The sequence below is a fragment of the Salminus brasiliensis genome, chromosome 25 (assembly GCF_030463535.1).
Source record: "Salminus brasiliensis chromosome 25, fSalBra1.hap2, whole genome shotgun sequence".
Lineage (NCBI taxonomy): Eukaryota > Metazoa > Chordata > Actinopteri > Characiformes > Bryconidae > Salminus > Salminus brasiliensis.
The window spans coordinates 28,820,568-28,845,701 of NC_132902.1; positions in this window are offsets into that span (position 1 = coordinate 28,820,568).

Consider the following 25,134-nt stretch of genomic DNA (forward strand, 5'->3'; position numbering starts at 1 on the left):
TTTAATAACAGTGACTTCCTCAGAGTCAGAAAAGTTCTTTCAGGTTCTGATCTGAATGTTTCTGCTATTATAAAGAACTGTTTAAGCTTAAGACCATCATCTGTTATTTATGACTTCTTTATTGCCACTCTTTATTGAACTTTTGAGTTCCCCCTGTGGAAGAAAAGGCTGAAATGCATTTGCCATGGAAGAGGATGTTATTGGAGGTGTTGATAACAGAGAGCAACAAGGTGAGTCAAGATTGATGGTGGAGCTTTGGTGGTACTAAATGTTGCTGCACAAGAAACAGAATTTATAGAGTGCAGGGTGAAGAGGAGGAGCCGTTACAGGCATTCTTTTGAGTCCCCATGATGGGACTCACTAGACCACCAGAGAGAACGTGCAATCATCATTTGATTGTATTATTAGTATTATTACTGATTCTGCCTTTGCTTTAAATATGACTGTGATGTGGGAGTAAATAGGATCAGTGTAGGAACAGATAAAACAACATCTTTTCATATTGGTAATGTCAAAAATAAAGGCCTAGTCTGATCTTATTTGATTGTTTGTGATGAACTGAATGGGTTTGGAGAAACAGGTTTGGACTCCTTTTTTTAATTTAGTAGAAATTATTTTTTCTAATGAACCTTTTCCAATGAAAAGAAGAATTTTGTAATGAGCCAAACAGAAGCAGACGCTCACAGTGATAAAATATGAAAGAGGCTTTGCTAAGGGAGACATAATCTAAGTCTGTAGTCAAAATACAGTCCAAGGTCAGTTCCAAAGTGTAGATGAATGTAAACAAAACTAACATAACAGGCAAACAATCCGAGCGGGAAATATCACAAGCATGGTCAGGTGATCTTTTAGAGGATCCTGGGAGATCGAGTCCGGACCTGTGAACCACTCTGGGAATGCATGACAGGTTTATTTATATCAATTCACTTTTATGCATATAAAGTCTTAACTGAGATCTTAAATTCACTTCTTGAGACATTCTCCTCAATCTCTCCTCGGCTTTTGACACAGTGGACCACCAGATCTTCCTGTCTGTCCTCCTGGCCTTGGAATTACCGGCTCCGCATGGCGATGGTTTGCATTGTACCTGCAGGGACGCTCATACCAGGTAACATGGCAGGGCGACACGTCCGCTCCTTGTAGTCTCTCCACTGGCGTTCTACAAGGCTCAGTTCTTGGTCCTCTTCTTCTCTCACTCTACACTCGCTCTCTTGGTAAAGTGATCTCCTCTCATGGATTCTCTTACCACTGTTACACCGACGACACTCAGCTCATCCTTTCCTTCCCACCGTCTGACACACAGGTCTATACCCGCATCTCAGCCTGCCTCACTGACGTCTCTTCTTGGATGGTGGCTCACCACCTCAAACTTAACCCCAGCAAGACGGAGCTGCTGTACATCCCGGGAACTGCTGGACCTAAAAGCAATCTGGCCATCTCCTTTGGGAACTCACTGGTCACTCCTTCTACAGGAGCTGGAAGTCTTGGTGGAGTCATGGGTGATCAGTTATGGTTCTCAGCTCATGTTGCAGTTCTGACTCTGTCCTGCAGATTCCTCCTGTACAACATCCGGAGAATTTCACCCTTCCTCTCTAGAGAGTCGCCCAGGTGCTCATTCAGTCTCTCCTCACTTTAAGACTTGACCACTGCAGCTCTCTTCTGGTCTCCCTTTGTTACTGTGCTGGTCCTTCACAAACACACAAGCTATTAAGACATTAGTAAAAACTATACAAGATTACTTAAAGACTACAGACCAACCTGTACATTGGAGCTGGTGTGTTTTTAGTAGCATAGATCCATTTTGGATGTGATATCACACTGCTATAGATGCAATTAAACTAGAGACATATTTTAAACTAGAAATATAATTTAAAAACTATACACAGCTATACACAAAAAAAAGTGACGTAGTAAAGCTGTATCATTGCTGGCTGTACTGTGAAAAGAGCATTGTCATAAAGTGCACAATGCATTATGGCAAACAGCAGTGTGACAGTGCTGTCCGAGAGCCATGTTCCTGTGAGGATAAAAGCATGGCATTTTCTGATCTCACGCTGGCTTGTACTCCAAGTCCTAAGCTCATTCATCTTGTTTTGGAGGAACATTAGCTAGCAGTAGTCAGCTAGCCCTAGCCCTTAGCTTAGCATGTAGGTTTCGCTGCTGATGTTCCATCTGCTGACATTCCCTCTGCTTATGCTTGGTCTGCTGACATGTGAGTTGCTGATGTTCGCTCTGCTGACTTTCGCTCTGCTGACTTTTGCTCTACATGTCCAATGGAGGGGAAACAAGGTCTAAAGAGCCATTTTTAACATAGGCGAAGCAGAATGTAGTACTAAACTCTGTCTTACTGCCTATCCCCTACAAATCACCTGCAGGAGGACTGAGGCACAGAGAGGAGGAGGATAAGATAAGATAGAGTGATTAACAGTGAAAATAAAGTGAGTGCACAGCTTCTGTCTAATCCGGTTATGCTAAAACCCTGAGAGAGATTCAGCCCAAGACTCAAAACAATTACCCCTGCCAACAGAGCGTGTCAACTTTGATCACACTGTTATTGTCTCAGCAGCTCACACCGAACAAAACACATCCACACGCAAAAGCATCTTCAGACAAAACACACTAACAAATGCAAACTCGTTAATGAACTGTCTCATCAGTGCAGGACTTTCCCTCAGCCTTTTCTGCCAAAATAAGATACTACAAAAGCTTTAAATTTGCAGATTCAAATGAAACAAATCTGAAGACTAAATCAAAGTTAGAAGGTGCACAGTTCACATTACAAAATGCAATGTTGCCCACTCCTAATCATTGCCCACTCCTGTGACCACAACTATTGATCTTTCAGTTAGGAAATGGACACTGTACAGACTTTCTTTCACTCTATCTTCATCTCTATGATGAATAAAACTACTGATGATCATTGCTTGGAAGTGAATTTTGATGAATAGCCTATTTTGCTGGACCAGAATGGGCATTGCTCATTCCACTGTGGACCATGCCTGGTCATAGCATCATCAATAAATGGAAGTTTAATAAACAGCAACGTGTAGCTGTGGCATTTAAGGCTGTTAGTTCCACAAATTAAGAAATGATTAGAATAATTAGAAAAAAAAGGTAGGAATGAACCTACGACTGCTTAAATGTGAGATTTCTCTGCTGGTTTGCAAAAGTCTGTTGTCCAGTAAAGGGTTAGCTGGTCAACTGTTTGGTAGAGGTCAAGATACAGATACGTTTCCTTGTTTGTAACATTGCTGTTTTGCACTCCAAGCTCTCTTCCATGGCTTTGCAACGGACTCCACAAACAGTCCTGTAGTTTTTGGTTACATCTGGTTAGAACAGTACAAGCCTGCCATCTCCTGGTCTTGAGAGGAGCTGCCCTCTTGGAGCTACCACTGTTTTGTCACTGCATGGCCATTCCCTGCAACAGCGTGGGTTCTAGTTTTTATGGTGCCCTGGACAAACATCTTCATCTCTAAGCTTTTTTGTTTATTCTAAATATTTTTCACATGTTTACTATTTATACATTTTTGCAGAACGGCTGCTGGCTCTCCCTTTAGTCTCAGTGTGTGTGTGTGTGTGTGTGTGTGGGCTGGGTGTTTGCAAAGGATATTCTTGATGTTAACACGAGACAAATAAGTGCAGTCCCCAACCTAAAGCCTCAACCCCCAACCCCCAACGCCCCCCCCCCAACACACCCACACACACACACACATACACAACCCCCCAGAGGGACCACCACATTTCATAGCAGTGTTCTCTGTCCAATCCTCTCTATCGCTCTCTCTCTCTCTCTCTCTCTCTCTCTCTCTCTCTCTCACTTCCTTTCTCCTCCAGTTCTGCTTCAGATTGCTTTCTCATAACTCATCTTCCAGATCATGAGAAGTGACAGCTAAACATCTGTCCCACCGTCTGCATCGGAGAGCAGCCGGGTGGTCGACAGGAGCACAATGCTTCAGTTTAGCCTCTGTGCCTCCAAAAAAACGAAAATAGATTTTCTGACTTCAGCCTGTGCTTTCATTTGTCATCTTTTCTTCATGGGGTGTTGCACTGCTATCTCAGGTCTGAGAATAAGGTAAGGGGAGGGGCCTGTTGATTTTCTCAACAATAACAAACTTACAACTGAATAACACTCCCTAACACACTTTGAGTACACCACCAGGGGCACTTTCTTCAGAACAATGTATCATTATCATTATATTATCATCATAATCATTTCCATTAGCCTTACCATAGGCAGTGAACCAAGAACATGCAGCATAACAGATAAGCTAGTTAGATAAATAATGTGATACATCATCCTCTCTAGCTGGATCTGATGTGTTGTACTGTATCTGATTAGGAGTACTGATGAAGTGTTATATCGATGGATCCCAGGCAGCTTTGTTTAAATCTGGGTGCCAGACTGCCACATTTGGCACAGCTGAGCCTGTTGTGGTCCACAGAACCATTGCTGCTACCTCTACTGGCCTGTGATTGGCTTAACTGGGCTGTGTTTGATCATCTTCTATCCAGGTTGTTGCCAGAGATGAGAGAGGGAGGAAGGAAGACAGGGAGACGTTCAACAAGGAGCACCTTGGTATTTTTTAGAACCCAAGTGATGAACATTTTGGTGTTTAGGGCTCTGTGCTGCTCATGCCTGATAACCGTTGGCCACCCAAAGAAACACTCTCACAATAATTTACTTCCCTTCCATTCCTGTAAGAGTACATCTGATGAAGCTGATCATTTTCAGGATTTACCAGAAGCTATTGTCTCATTTAATTCTAACCAAAACTAATGACAAAACTGCTTTCAGATAGGTCAATAGACTGCAGCAGTAATCCCATTTCCAGTCTTTATAATACCATTTCCTGTCCTAATAACCAGTCTGTTTTTTTCTGCTGCAGCCTGTGACCTCCAGCTCCAGTCTAGATCTAATCCTTTTACCTTTTTATTATCAGTCAGACAGCTGCTATCAGCACTTTAACCCTGAACACTCATCCAGACTCCACCTGACCAGAATCGCACACCTGCTCCCCACATTACTGACTAACCTGACCACAAGAAGTCTTACCCACCATTAGCACAGGCACCAAGGTTGTCTTCTGAGCCCCTTAATGTACTCACTGTATACGTATGACCACTTGTGTGACCACTTATGACCATGTGGCCACTTCTAGCTCTACTACCATTGTCAAGTTTACTGACGATACTGTTGTGGTGGGTCTGATCTCTGACGACGATAGAACCTACCTGGAGAACTGGTGACAGGATAATTATCTCCTGCTCAACATTAGCAACACTAAGAAGCTATAGTGAACTGCAGCAAGAAGCAGGAGAGGAGCACACAAAGCTGCAGTGGAAAAAGTTTACAAGTTCAAGTACCTTAGAGTTTACATTAGCAGGATCTCTAATGGTATTGCCACATCAGGTCCCGGTGAAGAAGGCCTGTGAGTGTCTCTACCACCTCAGGGGACTGCCCTCTAAGGTGCTGCAGAACTTCTGCTCCTGCTCTATTGAAAGCATTCTAACGGGGACAGCAACAAGCAGGACAGACGGGCTTCCAGAGGGTGGTGTGTTCAGCTGAGTTTATTATTCGGACTAAGCTCCCTAACCTGCAGACCATCTTAAGCAAGCAGTGCTTGACCACGGCCAGGAAGATCGTAAAGAACCTCAGCCAACCAAGCTTCAGTTTAGGAACAAAATAGCAAAAGATATCTTCCAGCAGCAGAGATGCTTAAGAGTTTTCAGTACACATACATCAGCTGTTAGCTTAACCTTCTAACTTCTGTTTTTGTTTTTTGTTTTTTGTTTTTTTTGGAATATTGGAACTATTCTTGTTCTCTGTAGAACAAATCCACTGCAGAACTGCACGTAATCACATCTACTTTATTAGGTTAACATTAGGTCAGGTTCCTTTATTAGGAAACTACAGGAAAAAAGCATTAAAGCACCTTCAGTTCCACCATTCAGCAGCATGAGCAGCTATGGGCCAACCCATTAAGAGGTGGAGGAGGAGAGGGAAATAAGGTGAAAAGCATTTAATTTTATTTAGGACTGAAAATATCTCTGCATTTTTTGTTTTTACCTGATTTTAAAATGAGGTCACCAGAGGAGATTTCTCCTAAATCCGTTTAGCTTAGACAGGTTAATCTAATCACCTTCATCAGTATACATGTAACAGCAGCAGAGAAGGAGAGCCAAGACCGTCACCCTGCTGTCAGTGTTAAAGTGGCACTACAATGAAATGTCTTTTGTTGTTGTTGTATTTTCCTTCTCCCTGAACAAACTGAGCATCACCCTCAAACCTGTGGTGTTCTACCTTAGCTCTGTATGGTCTCTGAGGGGCTTTAGTGGAATCACCTTGATCTATTTGTGTGTGTGTGAGTGATGTGTTTTGTGGTTTGTATGTAATTTTTGATATTTTAATCATGTATCTGAGATAAGACCAAAGACAATGTCTAACATTTATTGGAAGAATGTAACAGTCTCAACACCTGATGTTTTCATCAGAGATGTATCAGAAGCATAGTGTAGAGGTGATGGAAATAAAACCTAGTTAAGTGTAATATAGTTAAGCTGATATCTATTCTACATTGCGAAACAATTAGAAGAACATGGCTACAACAGACGGTAGTGTAAGGGTTCAGCCCACACTGTCAGTCACCATCAGGGGCCCAAGGCGGTGTAGTGAGGAAGCAGCTGGGAGCGGCTCTAAAAACTCAATTTCCCAGAAGCCCCAGCACTGATTGCTGCTGATCAGACACACCTGCTGAGCTCTGCATAAAAGCTCTCCCAAACAGCAGCTCAGACGGTAAACCGGTAAAGAGAAAACCAGACCAAAACAAAACAGGTCGATGTGTTCCAGGCTGATTTCACAGAGTTGAAGTACTTACCCATATCGTTGCATGATAGAGTGTTTCTCCAACTATGGGTGGGATACCCTGGAAACTGTTTTCTCTGCAGGGCTCCTTTATTTGGACACCGCAGGGCATATGGATGAAACAAACCCCGCTAGGAACAACTGCGGCTTGGCAAAGAGGGCTACATTTACAAATGCTAGTAATGTGGTAGAACTGTTGAGCCCAATTCATAGCGTCATTTTTTTCAGGAGAAATTGATGCTTAATGGCGTTGATATAAAAATTTGACACTCAATAAAGATGACTTCTGTCTAAATTAAAATATTCTCTCCATCATTGTTTGTTAAAAAAGTGTCAGTGTCACCGGCTGTAAGGCTAGGTCATGTTCAGGCTTTATTGTCTACAACAGCTAAATACCCTATTGATAGTGTGTCTAAACTTTTGCCTGCTGGAACGTGCGTTTCTAACCAAGAAAAGTTTTTTTTGGGGACTCCGGTTAATCTCACACCTGATGAAGAATGTGGTCAACATGTGTCTTTGGTTAAATCGGGTAATATTAGACTGGAGGCCCCTTTCAGACAACCCCTGCCGCATACCATAAATTAGTTTTCTTTGAAATTAACTCATCAGAACGCTCAATCAACTGTTTTACAAAAAATGGGGAATTTGAATTTGACTGCTTATTACACATGAAAACAAATGCTGTAATCTAAAATCAAAACCATCTAGCATGCCCCGGTAGTCATGACCGTCTTTAGTAGCCATACGGAAGTGTTGAATAATCAGACAACAAGACGCGTTTGTTGTACATGACTTTGAAGCGTTATTACTGACTTGTTTTTAAGTGTGAGGTTCTTTTTATTTCTCACAATGCAGTCTGCACGGGCCAGTAAGTGTAGGCTATAACGATTCACCACATAATAATCAACAAGACCAATCAGCGTGTCCAGTCTAATAACTTTGGAGTTGTCAGAATTCAGCATAATGCCTTTTGCTTTCATGCACGTTTGTCACGCCCGCGATCTCGTGCCGCGCCTGCCCCGGTTGCGGTCTCATGCCGCGGCCCGCAGCCGTTCATGAGGATGTTTATGGTCATGTTCTGTTCTGTTCTGTTCTGGACTTTTATGTTGAAACGGACTCTTACGTTGACTCTCCATCTTGGTTCTAGGTTGTTTGCGGCGAGACTCCTAACACTACATTGGCCCTCCTATGTAATATACGCAACCTTGTAAGTCGCTCTGGATAAGAGCGTCAGCTAAATGCCATAAATGTAAATGTAAATGTAAATCCCCTGCGAGTGTTCCCCTCTCTGTCTGACCCAGCCACTCCTGACAATGTTTTACCACCAGCTGTACGATAACCATATGTCTTAGGACTTAGGGACCCAGAGAGGGTTCCCAATTACCTTCACAATAAACAAAAATAATGCTGTTAGTGTCACTGTACAACAATCTGTCACCTAATCTATCCATCAGATTTTACAGTTCTAAACGGGCATGCGCTGTTAAAAAACACCAAGAAATACATTAATGTCACGTGTCGTGCAACCGATGGAATAACACCACTGAATCAGTGTCAGTGTCAGACACAAATGAAAAGTGTTTAACATGACAGCCGTCACCAAATATGTGCTGTGAAAACTGTGTTCAGGGGCCGTCCATAGCTCAGACACAGGCAAGTTCTCCTTCATTGAAAAGCGACCACACAAGCTGTTTAACAACAAGTTTTTAATAGACCGGCATGCTGAGTTAAGACATATCTTGTCAAACTTTAATTGCATCTTTTCCTTTTCAAATCAATCCTGTATGTATTCAGACTTTTCCACCTCTGTGACAGCGTGTACTGTATAAGAGATTGCCTCTTACTTGTACTGTAAAAAGGTCTTCACATACTCACAGAATAATGTCCCTGAACTATCTATATATCAACAGCCGTCAGCAGTTCAATACTGACCCAAGCCCCTGTGATGGGTCTATCTTCAGCACAATGCATACAAGTTTGCAACTGGTTTTTCTGCTCTGCACAAGTACGACACAGTGGGAACATTAACTTTCCATTACAGCGATTATGGTAAAACAGGGTGTAGGAGTTTTCTTGGTGGATGTACCATAGTATTCCTCAAGAGGTCGAAAATCTTCTATCTGAAAAATATTTGTGGGTGTCTACAGGTTAATTCTTCCGGGCCTGGGGAATGGGTACAAACTGGTGAAGTCCAAATATCAGATTTTCTAACCCTCCTTTGCATTGTAATACAATTTATACGCATTTAACCCTACCACCAAAGAGCGCGTCTCTTAGTTTGAGCCTTTCTAGAGCAGTGTAGTTAGACACGAATGCACCCAACATCCAAATCACCCCTCTTGCCATTTGCCCACTGGCATTTCCACATTTACTTCTACATCTAGACCATACACTCAAACAAGTGTCTCCACCTTAGCGTCAAACTGTTTTAACAATTCACCACCTTTGACATAGGATGGACCTGGTTTGGACTGTAACGACATTATGGTCATGATTTACATTATACATGTTAGCACTGGGCTCAGTTATAAGCAGACATGACGTTAATTTCCACTGTTATGCAGATGACACAAAGCTCTATATATCAGCCAAACCTGACGATAAATCTAGATTACAGAAAATGGAGGACTGTGTAAAGGATATAAAACTCTGGATGTCACATGACTTCCTTCTTCTTCGTGACAAAACCCAGCTTCTCCTTTTAGGTCCAAAAGACACTAGAAATAAACTCTCAGACTTAATGTTAGACTTGGCCGATGCTTCCATCATTCCTGGTCTAGCAGCTAAAACATTTTGCCGTCACATTCGACTCAGATTTATCATTTGAGCAACATCTAGCCAATATTAGTAGAACAGCCTTTATGCAGCTTAGGAACATCTCCAAACTAAGAAACTCCTCATCACTACAAGACTCAGAAAAGCTAGTACATGCTTTTATTACCTCAAGGCTAGATTACTGTAATGCACTACTGTCAGGTTGTTCCAGCAGGAACCTCAATAAACTTCAGCTGGTTTAGAACACTGCAGCCAGGGTTCTTACTAAAGCTAGAACATCTGACCATATCAGTCCAGTTCTATCAGCACTGCACTGCTCCCAGTTTAGTTCAGCACTGATTAAAAAATTCTTCTATTAACATATAAAGCTCTACATGGCCTCACTCCTGAGTACCTGCGGGATCTTATTACATATTACGGACCATCAAGACTACTTAGATCTCAGGGTGCTGGCCTCTTACTCGTTCCCAAAATTCAGAAGACCTCAGCAGGGGGAAGAGCCTTTTCTTATGAAGCCCCCCAACTCTGGAATAACCTTCCAGATAATGTCAGACACAGTCTCAGTCTTTAAATCTAGGCTGAAACTCATCTGTGTAGTTCAGCTTTTGGTAAAAGGTAAAGGTAAAGGTGCACGTATTTGTCACTGTACAGTGTACACTGTACAGCGAAATGTGTCCTCCGCATTTAACCCATCTGGTAGTGAACACACACTCACACACACACATGTGTTAGGGGCAGTGAGTACATTAATGTAATTAATGTTTCTTAGATAAAGGCTGCAGGTCCAGGGGTTTGAGGACACAGGGAATTGTAGTACACTGAGATGCTGGAGCTGTCGTCTCGCTGCTTACACGTGATCACTCAGGTTTGTGGACGGTGGAGCAGATGGACGCTAGCGTTTCAGGGAGCTCCCGTGTCTGTGTTACCTTCTGGCTCTCTCCTTTTATTTAGGCTGTTATTGTCAGACCTGCCGGAGTCGTCAGTCGTTGTCTTTACCAGTAAATGGTCACCCAGCCCGACCTGCTGGAAGATTGCCTACTGAGGTCCCCTCTACCTGCGTCAGACCAGCTGCCACCTACCAGTCCAACCAGCAGCCACCGGCCCACCACGGCTCATGCCAGACTGTCAGGTCCGCGTCCCCATCCCGGTCCATAGGCTTCAAGTTCAAGGACTCTTATGTCGATGTTCATGTTCACGTCACCACAAACTTTTATGTTGAAAACCATCCCATGTATCACGCCATGTTTTCTGTTGTGTTCACATGTGTTTTATTTACTTCGATTGTATGTTTTGATTTGGTTCACCTGAGTGCTGGGGTACTTAGGGGAGCGAACGCGATCTCCCAGTGCCGAGAATTTCGAAGCTGACCTGGAGTGTCGGTGGCTGGGGGGTTGGCGTTTCGTGCTTGATATCCTTGGTCTAAGTTGTGGTTTTCACAAGGACATCTGAGAGTCCGTCAAGTTCATGTGCATACCGCTTCTTTGGTTTCTACGTGGTTGCCTTGAGGATTCGGCAACTAATCCCTAAGCTCCTGTTCACGTCAAGTAAGTTTAGTTGCGCCTGACGAGTGCAGGGTTTCGTTATTTTCTTTTGCTGGCACTGCCAGTGTTTTTTTTGGTCTAGCCTTACCCCTCTTGTTTATTTGCCCCATCACGCCTGGCTCCCTGGCTATCCTCCAGCCTCAGGTGGCTTTCATGTTTTTGCCCATGTTCGTTTGTCACATTTGTATTTTGGTTAATCATTATCCCTTGTGTTATTGCAGCGTTCTTGTGTTTACCCTTGTTTGGTTTATTAAAGTCTTGCATCTCACCGTCCCTGCAAGTGTTCACCCATCATTGATCTAGCCAGTCATGACACAAACCAGCAGCACACCCTGCTACCACTGCTTCCACTACCACTTGGCCCAGCAGTTAGAGCGCCGGGCTATCGGTAACAAGGTTGTGGGTTCGATTCCTGGGCTTGGCAAGCTGCCACTGTTGGGCCCTTGTGCAAGGCCCTTTACCCTCTCTGCTCCCCGGGTGCTGGAGTTGGCTGCCCACCGCTCTGGGTGTGTGTGTGTACTCACTGCCCCTAGTTCACTAGTGTGTGTGTGTGTGTGTTCACTACCACAGATGGGTTAAATGCGGAGGACACATTTTGCTGTACAGTGACAAATACCTTTACCTTCTTTCCTGTCTAATGACCATGTTAAACCTAAATGGACTCTTAACTATCACTACTATTACCCATCATTCCTCTCATTACTCTGACCATCACTGCCATGACTATATTAAGTTATTCTACACCATGATTATTAGATTATGATTCTGATCAGAGCAGTTCAACAGTTTAGATGGTTCAGTAACTTTTATCAATAATGTATAAATAGTTCTGGTCAGAGGAGGACGGGTCGGGTCCCCCTTGTGAGTCTTGATTTCTCCCAAGGTTTCTTCCTCCAGCTCTGAGGGAGGTTCTCCTTGCCACTGTCGTCATTGGTTTGCGCACTGGGGTTCTTTGATCCTTCATGTCTTATGTTATTTCTTTTTTTTCTGTCTTTTACTAATTACTAATTATGTAAAGCTGCTTTGTGAAGACAACAGTTGTAAAAGTTGCTATACAAATAAATTTGACTTAACTTGATGCATGCAACCATTAAATTCTAAGGGTTTTTATACACCATCTTTTTCATAATACCCATCCACATAATACACACCAAACTTCATTTCACCATGAGTTAGGGTGTGGTGAACGTCAACGTTTGCTTAACATATTCAAGCCATTCAATAGAAGCATTAGAGAACGAATGAATGTGTTGTTGTGTGTCAATACTAGCGTGTCTTTTGGTAAAAAAATACGTCTTGTACACAGCCATGAAAGCTTTCAAATTTTATCAAGTGATACTGGCGGTCATGAAGGTACAGAAACACTGTATTATTTGGTTTGTCCTTAGTTTGGTACCCAAACTGCTCTTGTGGACAACAACTATTTTAACAGTAAACGTATATTCAAACCAAACAACAAACAAACCCAACTCACGTGTGTAGCCAGCCTTTGTTCCTTCTGATTACCTGATTGTGCGCTAGGTCATGTACCTTACGACGAACACCGCCATTTTTACTCAAGGCTATAGAGACAGTCAACACCAAACTATCGCCTGTTTTAATGCTTTTGTTACTCTGCATAACCCTTTCAATAGAATCTGAAAATCTGTCTACACTGTAACCATCTCTTGAAGACACCAACAATAAGACTACCACCTCTTAGGGTAATGTCAATAACCCTGCCATCACCAGCCAACCCCCTGGAGAACGATACAATTTCTGATAGTATATTGTGTATGTAGGATGTGTATGAGGCCATGTCTGAGGATGGTGTTTCACGCAAATTCAAAGTTAGGAACTGTTGGATCAATTGTTTGGTGTCTGTGTTGGCACACCGGTACCAGTCTGTTCTGTGTCTGTTTTTTTGTGTTTTGCATGTTGCTTTCTAGGGCTGATATTGTGAGCAGGCAGCATGTACCGCCAGCCGCCAGCAGGGGGCCCGGCCAGCAAAGTAGGAAAGCTGGTGGGGTTGGAGCAAAGAACTCCTAGAAAGGAAAGCCCTAGAATTCCCATCGGTTATCAACGCTGGACAGGCTCACCTGTGTGTCACGGTATAAATACATCCAGCCAAACACACTTCCCCGTCGCACCTTTGTAGAGGGATGAACAGTAACAGTGGGTTTATGGTGTGAACAGAAAACAGAAAAGAGAAAAGAGAAAAGAGAACAGTTGTGAACAGAAAAGAAAAAAGTTTAAGTTGGTAACAGTAAAAAGAGAAAAGTAAAAAGAGAAAAGCATTTGAGTTGTTGTCTTTTGTTTGAGTAAACATCACTCCTGGTTTTTCCTTTGTTTGTTTTCCCGCCGTTTTCTGTGTGGCTTATGATCAGTGTTTATACTGCCACCCCTCACAGCCGTGGTGGCACAGTAGAAATACACTGGGCTCCCATCACCAGGGTTGAGAGTTCAAGCCCAACAGTCACCAAGCACACACCACAAGAGAATTTCCATTTCCTCATAGTAAAACAAACTTAAACTGCACTTGAGTCCAAACCCCACACCGTAACAGAAAGGCGTGACCAACAATGGACTCAGCAGAGTCGGCGCCAATTAAGGAAGCTTTCACTAAGGCGTTACGTCAGACGTTTTACCAGCCATTAGAGGGCAGAGACGCTGGCCCAAGGCTGCTAGACCTCACCCAGGGTGCACGCTCTCTAGACTTTCGCACTCTGGCAGCGGAGAGTGCTTGGGGTGAAGAGGCATTGAGGCCGATCTTTTTACGGGGTCTCAATGGCAAGATGAAGGACGAGCTCGCCATTCGTGACCTACCCTCTATGCTCACCGACCTCTATGACGTGTGCATCTGCCTGGACAACCGCATACGTCAGAGAGCCAGAGAAAGAGCACGTAACCCTCGTGCTACAGGTTTTTGGCACCAGCAAGCAGTAAATCCCACTTGGGAACCCCCACCATGGGAGGCTCCTGAGCCCATGCAACTGGGCGGTGCCCGGTTACCTGACCATCTACCACCCAGACCTGTCCTGGGGAACAGGTCTAAGACAGTCCTCATAAGTCGGGAAACGAGAGGGTCTAACCCGGGCGGGGGACTCATGTGGTATCCCCCATCTCGGGACTACACCTCCCGGTTACTCTAGCCTGGACCTCCCAACGTACATCGCTGACAGCCTTTGAGGATTCTGGGGCTGCAGGCAATTTTGTGGACAGTTCACTGGCTGCTAGTCTCGGCCTTCCAGTGGACCCCCTGGAACGCCCACAACCCATCCATGCCATAGATGGGAGGATTGTGGGATCTGGTCCTGTGACCCTTCGCACCCAACCAGTAATACTGCGGATTGGGGCGCACACTGAGCAGGTGGAATTGTACCTGACTCAGGCACCTCATCTGCAGTTGGTGCTGGGTTACCCCTGGTTGGAACTCCACAACCCACGAATAGATTGGACAACCCGCTCAGTCTATGCTTGGGGGCCACATTGTCAGGGGACCTGTCTGGGTCACAAGGAAGAACCCCCCCAGAGAGACCCTAAGCCAGAGTCAGTCATTCCTCATCTGGACAGGGTTCCTGAGGTGTACTGGGATCTCTGCGCTGTGTTCCGTAAGGAGGAATCGCAAATCCTGCCCCCCCCCACAGGCCTTACGACTGTGCCATAGATCTCCTTCCGGGGACCACTCCCCCGAGGGGGCGCCTGTTTGCGATTTCCCCCCCGGGAACGTGCTGCCATGGACTTCTACATTAAGGAGGCATTGGAGTCCGGTTTCATACGTCCATCCTCATCCCCGGCTGGGGCTGGTTTCTTCTTTGTGGGGAAGAAAGATGGCGGACTCCGCCCATGCATAGATTATCGAGGTCTGAACGCGATCACTGTGAAAGACCGCTATCCCCTCCCCCTCATGTCGACTGCTTTTGAGGCACTGCAGTAGGCATCAGTCTTTACCAAACTGGACCTGCGCAGTGCCTACAACCTGGTCCACATACGACAGGGGGATGACTGGAAAACCGCTTTTATCACCCCTACAGGGCATTATGATTATCGCGTCATGCCTTACGGCCTCATGAATGCCCCAGCGGTTTTCCAGCGTCTTATCAACAACGTGTTACGGGAGGCGTTGGACCGCTTTGTATATGTCTACCTCGATGACATATTAATATACAGCCAGTCCCTGGAGGAACATGTGGGACACGTCAGGCGAGTCCTCCAACTGCTCTTGGAGAACCGTCTCTTCATCAAGTTGGAGAAGTCTGTGTTCCACACAGAGACTGTGTCGTTCCTGGGGTTCATAATCTCCAAAGGCACCCTCCACCCTCCTGAATCCAACCAAGATTCAGGCCGTCAAGGACTGGCCACATCCTTCCTGGGGTTCGCAAACTTCTTTCGCCGTTTTGTGCGGAACTTCAGTACAGTGGCAGCTCCCCTCACTGCCCTGATTCAAAAGGCCCCAGGCCCCAGGCCCCTTTTGTTGGTCCATGGAGGCTCAAAGGGCCTTTGAAGAGATTAAACTGAGGTTGACCTCACCCCCGGTTTTACAGCTACCGGACCCCAATGAACCATTTGTCGTCGAAGTAGACGCCTCTGATGTAGGTGTAGGTGCGGTCCTGTCCCAACGCCTGGGGCCAGGTAAAAAGCTCCATCCCTGTGCATTCTACTCCCACAGGCTAACCACGGCCGAACGCAACTATCCCATTGGGGACAGGGAGCTCCTTGCGGTGAAGTTGGCTCTGGAGGAATGGAGGCACTGGCTTGAGGGGGCCAAACACCCATTTATTGTTTGGACGGACCACAAAAATTTGGCTTACATACAGCAGGCCAAACGACTGAACCCTGCATGTACCGCCAGCTGCCAGCAGGGGGCCTGGCCAGCAAAGTAGGAAAGCTGGTGGGGTTGGAGCAAAGAACTCCAAGCCCCAGACCAGGCCCACCTGTGTGTCACGGTATAAATACATCCAGCCGAACACACTTCCCTGTCGCACCTTTGTAGAGGGGCAAACGGTAGCAGTGGGTTTATGGTGTGAACAGAAAAGAGAAAAGAGAACAGTTGTGAACAGAAAAGAAAAAAGTTTAAGTTGGTAACAGTAAAAAGAGAAAAGCATTTGAGTTGTTGTCTTTTGTTTGAGTAAACATCACTCCTGGTTTTCCTGGTTTGTTTTCCCGCCGTTTTCGGTGTGGCTTATGATCAGTGTTTATACTGCCACCCCTCACAGCTGTGGTGGCACAGTAGAAATACACTGGGCTCCCATTAGCAGGGTTGGGAGTTCAAGCCCAACAGTCACCAAGTACACACCACAAGAGAATTTCCATTTCCTCATAATAAAACAAACTTAAACTGCACTTGAGTCCAAACCCCACACCGTAACAGATATAGCATCATCATTTAGGCAATGTTTTTTTCCCCTTGTTCCCGAGCTTCATTTATAGTGTTGTTGCACACAAAATCTATCGGATCCCGACAACTATCACTGAATCTACAACGCTTTGTTGGTGGTGTTTGTGATGATCGACTTCTGTTTGTCAACCACTTATCCAGTGTAGATTGTAAAAGGTTGTGTACATTACTGTTAACATTCGTACTGTGTTGTGTGTCTATCTTATTTATATATACAGTGAGTCCAAGAAGTATTTGATCCCTTGCTGATTTTCTTCGTTGGCCCACTAATAAAGACATGATCATTCTATACTTTTAATGGTAGATGTATTCTTACATGGAGAGACAGAATATTAAAAAGAAAATCCAGAAAATAAATCTAAGGAATATATATTAATTGATTTGTATTTCATGGAGTGAAATAAGTATTTGATCCCTTAGTATTCATTAGCAGTTCTGGCTTTTACAGACCAGTTAGACACTCCCAATCAACTTGTTACCTGACCTGAAGCCACCTGTTCTCACTAATCACTTGTGTGAAAAACACCTGTCCACAGAATCAGACAGATCACACAGATTTCAAGTCTCCAACATGGGTAAAACCAAAGAGCTGTCACAGGACCTCAGAGTCAGAATTGTTGACCTTCACAAAGCTGGAATGGGCTACAAAAAGATTAGTAAGGTGTTGGATGTGAAAGTAACAACTATTGGTGCAATTATCAGAAAGTTTAAAGAGTATAACATGACAATCAACAGACCTCGGCCCGGTGCTCCAAAGAAGATTTCGCCTCGTGGGGTGGCAATGATGCTGAGAACAGTCAGAAATCGTCCTGCAACCACTCGGCAGGAGTTAGCAAATGACCTGAAGGCAGCTGGGACCACAGTTTGCAAGGAAACAATTGGCAACACTTTGCGCAACAATGGATTCACATCCTGCAGTGCCCGAAAGGTACCCCTGCTGAAGAGAGCACATGTGGAGGCGCGCCTCAAGTATGCCAATGATCATTTGAAAGATGAACCAAGTTATTGGGAGAAGGTTTTGTGGTCAGACGAGACCAAAATTGAACTTTTTGGCCTCAACTCCACCCGCCATGTGTGGAGGAAGAAAAATGCTGCCTATGACCCCAAGAACACTGTGCCCACCGTCAAGCATGGAGGTGGAAGCATAATGTTTTGGGGGTGTTTCTCTGCCAAGGGTACAGGGCTACTTCACCGCATCACTGGGAAGATGGATGGAGCCATGTACCGCACAATCCTGAGGGACAACCTCCTCCCCTCTGCCAGGGATCTGAAAATGGGCCGTGGTTGGGTCTTCCAACATGATAACGACCCTAAACATACAGCAAAGGCAACAAAGGATTGGCTCAAGAAAAATCACATTAAGGTCATGGAGTGGCCCAGCCAGTCGCCAGACCTCAATCTGATCGAAAATCTATGGAGGGAGCTGAAGGTCAGAGTTGCCAAGCGACAGCCCACCAACCTTCATGATTTAGAGAGGATCTGCAAAGAAGAGTGGGCCAAAATTCCCCCTGGTGTGTGTGCTAAACTTGTGGTTAACTACAACAAACGTCTCACCGCTGTGCTTGCAAACAAAGGCTTTGCCACTAAGTATTGAGTGTGTTTGGCAAGAGGGATCAAATACTTATTTTCCTCATTGAAATACAAATTAATTAAAATATATTCTTTAAAATTATATTCTGGATTTTTGTCTTGATATTCTGTCTCTCCATGTTAGAATATATCTACCATTAAAAGTGCAGAAGGATAGTGTCTTTATTAGTGGGCAAACAAAGAAAATCAGCAAGGGATCAAATACTTCTTGGACTCACTGTATATATATATATATATATATATATATATATATATATATATATATATATATATATATAGTCCCGGTATGCTAGCCTAGCTCCAGGATTCCCTCCAGCCTGAGGTGTGTTTGATTTGCCCGAGTTACTTTGTCACTGTTTGGTTTTTCCTTTGGCCCTGTACCTTGCTGCTTTTTCTTGTTTATCCTGTTTATTGTGTTAATAAACTCTCTCGCATCGAGCCATCCCCTGCGAGTGTTCACCCTCATTGTCAGACCTTGCCAGTCATGACATCACGCGGGTCATTGTCTGACTCACAAAAGCTTTTAGATGGCATTTTTATTTTTGCTACAATACAAATGAGTTTTACTGTTAATTATTTAGAATAGTGTTAATACATAAATGTTTGAGTTGATTTATTTAACACCTGAACAACAACACTTACACCGTCTTAAACAATTAACTAGAAGAAGATGGTCCTGCAACAGGTATCCACTATGATGGTTTTAACTGTAAAAATCTGTTTAAATTAAACAATAGGTCTATTACATTTTTAGTGTGCAACTTGCTTCTTGCACAATTCTTGATTTTCTTTAACTATTTTAGAATCAGTAACTTGTTGTTTATGCAATGCTTTAATGTCTTCAACTTGTTTTTGAAGAATATTGTCATGCATGTGATTTAGAGCAGCTTGTCTACGTTGTTTGATAGAGATTTTTGTGATCTGAGACATCAATCTCATCAACTCAGACACAGACACCTAATTTTGCTGTTCGTGTTCTTGATTAGACCTTAATTAACACACACCTGTGTCTCTTGATTCAACCAATTCATCATTTAGTCATTAGTCATCATTAGACATTCGGCACAACTGCTGCAGTGTCGTTCTCCTTTGCGGTAAAACTGTTCTCGTTCCATGTCTTCAGGAGCTCGTCAGACCATTTAACGTTGTTTACATCAGGATCAACACTGGACCCATACACAGGCAGATCTTCATTAATGAAATCTGTAAATCGTATGGAATAATAACTCATTTACATAGAGTCACTATGTTACAAAAATAATGAATATTGTTTATTTTGTATGGTCTTACCCGATTGTTTGTGTTTATCTTCCAACTGAAGACGATTTCTATAGGAATGTGATGCATCAGCGACACCACATCCAAAACTAGCACATTTTCCTTGCGATACCAACTCTGACTCTTGGGCCGTTTTGACGCTGCTGTGACTTCCCCGGACTGCTAGTTAAACACGGCTTAAAGGTTGTTGGTGCGAGTCTGTAGTTACTGGTAGCTTTGTCCTGTGATTCAGCTGCTGTAATGGTATTGGGGGCAGCCTCAAATCCAGGCGGCATTAGAAGATTTGTTGCTTCGACTAATCACGTCAGTCCTCCTATAAGGAACCATATATTTACTATTACATACTAATGCGCCACAAAGTCAAAATTATAACAATCTTTGACTCACCAAGTCAGGATTTCAATGACTTGTTGTTCAATGACAGTAAGAAACATTTTAATAAATAACAACTAAACCTCAGCATAAAATAAAATAATAAGAAGCAAAGACATACCTTCACAAAGTCACAGAAGGGGGGTGTTTGTGTGTGTCTGCGTCTTTGTGTGGGAAAGGGGGAGAGAAGGGTGTGTGTTAGGGTTTAGGTTTGGGCTAGGTTGGGGTTAGGGCTGAGTTAAGAATGGGGCTAGAGTTACAGTTGGGTTCAGGCCAGATGTAGGATTAGGGTTTGGGCTAAATTAGGACTGGGGTTAGGATTAGGGATAGGGTTAGGTTAAGATTAGGACTAAGTTAAGACTAGGGTTCGGGCTTAGTTTAAGATTGGGGTTAGGTTAGGGTTAAGGTTTGGGTTTGAGCTTTTTTTAGGGCTAAGATCAGACTGGGGTTAGGGTTAGGGTCAAGTTAAGGTAAGGTAGTGTTTAGGGTTATGGTTTGGGCTAGGTTGGGATTAGGATCAGGGCTTAAGGTAAGATTTGGGTTAAGGTTAGGGTAAGGTATGTGTCTTTGATATAACTTTTGTCTTTTGTAGCTAGGGCATTTAGGAAGTGGTCCAGATATTCTGCTATTCTATAGCTTCTGCCACAATCAGAAGCTATGGGTCTACCTGGTGGCATGGTGTCTGTTGGCCAATTTTATGTATTTTGAAGAAAAGATAGAATTGTCTTGGTCGTGGGGTGTCCTCCCCTGTGAGATATTGACCCTGTTTGGGGGTGATGAATCCCCTTGAGAGTTACTTATTCAAGCATTCTTTAAGATTCTTTGTTTCTAAATAAATTGTGCTGTCCAGTTTTTTATAGTTGTAACGTTTGGTTGTTTGTCTAATTGCTTCCTGCACATATTGTGTGCGGTCCATGATGACCACGGCGTTCCCATTGTCGGCCAGTTTTATTATCAGACTTCCATCCTTCATTAGTGTTTTTAAAGCCTCTTCCTCTAGAGCGGTTAGATTTGGTTTAGTAATGTCTGGTTGTATGGAGAAATCTTTCAGTGCATTCAAGTTTAGTGTTATTACATCCTTTAGTGGTTGGGGCAATGTTGTTTCTGGAGGTTCCCAGTCAGATTTGGGTATGAATGTTTTTTGTTTATTGCTTCCCCTGTTTCCTCAAAAAACATAGCTAATTTTAATCTGCGGTGGTGGTCAGTCATTTGGGCTAGTAGTTCAGTTTTGGTGGTAGATTTTACCATACAGGTGGGAATATAAGTGAGTCCTTTTTGTAGGAGTGACGTTTGATTGGTGGTTAGGGTGAGCGTTTTGGATAGATTGATTACTCTCTTGTCCCTGGCGTGAGGCATGCTTGCGTTTTTTGGGGTAGTTAGTTTAAATGAAAAAGCCAGTGATTGGAAATGGTTTGTGCAGTTGTGTCATGATCGGCTAGGTCAGACAGACCGAACCCAAAAGACAGAACCGATACACTTACGGGGCTCGCTACCATGAGTACCTTAAATACATACAGCTCGTTACCTGAGCTCAAGACCGTGATTTAAGCTTTGTAAGTGAAGCTAAGTGAGTTAAGCTCACTCTTGTGAATCAGCCCCCAAAGGTTCTTACGGTTCAGTCCGTTCCTCAGGTTCAATGAGTCGGCTCGGTTCAGCGGGTTCGCTTCTATTCCCTGAGGCTGTCGATGAGCCCAACAGATTCCATGAGTCCAAAAGGTTCAATTCTCGGCAACCTCCTTAAATATACCAGCCACAGGTGGAACGTATTAACTGAATTGAGAACACACACATGACGATAACACAACAAGGAAGACATGAACATAAGTGTCAACATAAAAGTCTGTGTCACAATAAGAGTAACATGATATGACCGTGGCTGTGAAACTTGAAAATCCTCATGAACGCCTGCGGGCCGCGACACGAGACTGCCCCCGGGGCGGGCAAGTTGCTGGTGTCCAGTGCACATCATCTTGGGTTGTGGCACAATTTCCTTTAAGGATGGCTGGAATACTTTTGCCTGACTACTTGATGAAATTGTTCATCATCATGGTTGGTAGTCAAGTTAAGCATTGCTATCGAGCTGTTGGTCCTGTAGTAGGCCTAAAGAGAGCAGAGTGAGGCGAGCAGAGTGAGGAGTGTGCCACTAGACTGAACAGGACACCCTCTAGACCTACTTGACCTTGTTTGCTCACCTATTCCCTCTCCCTAATGCTACAATTAAGCAGGAGGGGATAGGTGTTAGGTTAGGGTTAGGGATAGGGCTTAGACTTTGATTAGGGTTAGGGTAGGGTTAGGTTAGGGTTAGGGATAGGGCTAAAGAACTCCAAGCCCCAGAATTCCCAGCGGTAATCAACGCTGACCAGACCCACCTGTGTGGCACGGTATAAATACACCCAGCCAAACACACTTCCCTGTCGCACCTTTGTAGAGGGGCGAACGGTAACAGTGGGGTTAATTTGTGAACAGAAAAGAGAAATGTTGTGAAAAAAAAAAAAAGAGAAAGGCGTTTGAGTTGTTGTCTTTTGTTTGAGTAAACCTCACTCCTGGTTTTTCCTTTGTTTGTTTTCCTGCCGTTTTCTATGTTGCTTATGATCAGTGTTTATACTGCCACCCCTCACAGCTGTGGTGGCACGGTGGAAATACACTGGGCTCCCATTACCAGGGTTGGGACAGTCACCAACAGTCACCAAGCACACACCACAAGAGGAATACTTCCATTTACTCGGGTTAGGGTTAAACAAACAAACTTAAACTGCACTTGAGTCCAAACCCCACACCGTAACAGAAATGTGCGACCAACAATGTACTCAGCAGAGTTGGCGCCAATTAAGGAAGCATTACAACACCAGGGCGCAGCCATCGGCCGCCATGAGCAACTGCTATTGGCGATCACAGAGCGGTTGAACCAGCTGGTTAAAGTTCAGGCTGAGGCCACACAGGCCTGCCCTGAGACTGCCGCACAGCCAGTCCCACCCCCTCCTCCTGAGGTAGCCACGGTTGGACATGAGGCCCACTTGGTTACACCTGAGCGTTACACTGGGGTATCAGACAAATGCAGAGGATTCCTGCTGCAATGCAGTCTCGCATTCGAGCAGCAACCTTCCCGGTTCCCCACAGAGCGCTCCAAAGTGGCCTACACGGTGTCCCTGCGCACAGACCAAGCTCTAGCGTGGGCTACGGCCCTGTGGGAGCAGAACTCTCCTGATTGCCTCACTGCTCAGACGTTCACTAAGGCGTTACGTCAGACGTTTTACCAGCCATTAGAGGGCAGAGACGCTGGCCCACGGCTGCTAGACCTCACCCAGGGTGCACGCTCTCTAGACTTTCGCACTCTGGCAGCGGAGAGTGCTTGGAGTGAAGAGGCATTGAGGCTGATCTTTCTGCGAGGTCTCATTGGCAAGATGAAGGACGAGCTCGCCACTCGTGACCTACCCTCTACACTCTGCGACCTCTATGACGTGTGCATCCGCCTGGACAACCGCATAAGTCAGAGAGCCAGAGAAAGAGAAAGCTACAGGTTTTTGGCACCAGCAGCCAGTCAATCCCACTTGGGAATCCCCACCACGGGAGGCTCCTGAGCTCATGCGACTGGGCGGTGCCCGGTTACCTGACCATCTACCACCCCGACCCATCCCGGGGGACAGGTCTAAGACTGGCCTTCGTAAGTCGGGAAACGAGAGGGTCTAACCCGAGCGGGGGACTCTGCCTTAGACCATGTGGTATCCCCCATCTCAGGACTTCACCTCCCGGTTACTCTAGCCTGGACCTCCCAACATAAATCGCTGACAGCCTTTGTGGATTCTGGGGCTGCAGGCAATTTTGTGGACAGCTCACTGGCTGCTGGTCTCGGCCTTCCTGTGGACCCTCTGGATTGCCCACTACCCGTCCATGCCATAGATGGGAGGATTGTGGGATCTGGTCCTGTGACCCATCGCACCCAACCGATAACACTGCGGATTGGGGCGCAGTGGTCATTGTCTAGCCTAGCCAGCATGACAGGATTCCAGAAGTTGATAGGAGACATATCTTGTCTGCCCACTAGGGGGAGCTCTTCAGATCATTTTTTTATTATTATTTTTTATTATTTTCAGGGGATTTTATTCAATATTTGGAAAAGTGTCTGAAAATGTTATTTTTGGAAAGTAATTCGCCTATTCCTTAAACATGAATCTTTCTCCCATGTGGAAAAGAATTTGTAAACTCATTTGCATAATCCAAATTAATGATTGTTTCCTATTTGGAAAAAGATCTTGGAATTTTACAGAAGGTTTTTGGAAACTCCAAATACACAATACTTTCTCTTATATCCCCAGATCGCTTATATTCTTGGAATTAGGAGATGATTATTTCTTTTGGAGACTGGCACACTGTCTATCAATTTTGCAACCACCCAATCCAACCCATTACATCATTATTTTGGAATCGCTGCCAGTGCCAATATAGTTTTGGCACAATACAGTTTTGGAATCTGGAAATGTAAACATGCAAATATATCTCATTGGAACTGAGACTGCGTTTTTGGAATTAAAAACAATGGATTCCAGGATTTTACTCCATGCTGTGTTTGGTCAGTCACTCTTTCTGATGTGGGATTAGATATTTGAATTATAATTCTGGTGGATTGCAAAATATTACGTACTGTCAATGTTGTACAATAAATTATATCATGTTTTTGGACGCTGTACATTGCCAGTATCTCAATTTCAGAAAAAGAATAAATAAACATCCAAATTGAAGTCTTTGGAAATGAGACTGTATATTGGGAACAAAGAGTATTTGATTCTAAATAGAACATTCCCAATTTCACTCCATGTTGGGATTGCATTAGTCACTCTTCCTGAAATCCTTCCTTTCACCCCTTTATCATAAACAGCTCTCTATTGTCAGGTCATGTTCCATCCACCTTCAAGTCTGCCAGAGTTGTCCCTATCCTAAAGAAACCAACTCTGGACAGCTTGGACATCGGCAACTACAGACCTATCTCTCTTCTCTCCTTCCTCTCAAAGATTCTCGAGCATTCTGTCTACAACCAACTGTCTCTCTTTCTCACTCTGAACAATCTACAGGACTCTAACCAGTTGGGTTTTTGTTATGTACAATGACTCCCCCCATTACAATCCATCAGACTGCATGGTTGAGTAGGAAGATCAAGGGTAGGGTTAGGGGTTAGGGTTAGGGTTTTAGGGTTTAGGGTTAGGTTTTTGTTATGTACAATGACTTCCCCCATTACAATCCATCAGACTGCATGGTTGAGTAGGAAGATCAAGGGTAGTGCACGGGCCAGCGCTTGTTAAGCATTGCTATCGGGCTTTTGGTCCTGTAGTAGGCCTAAAGAGAGC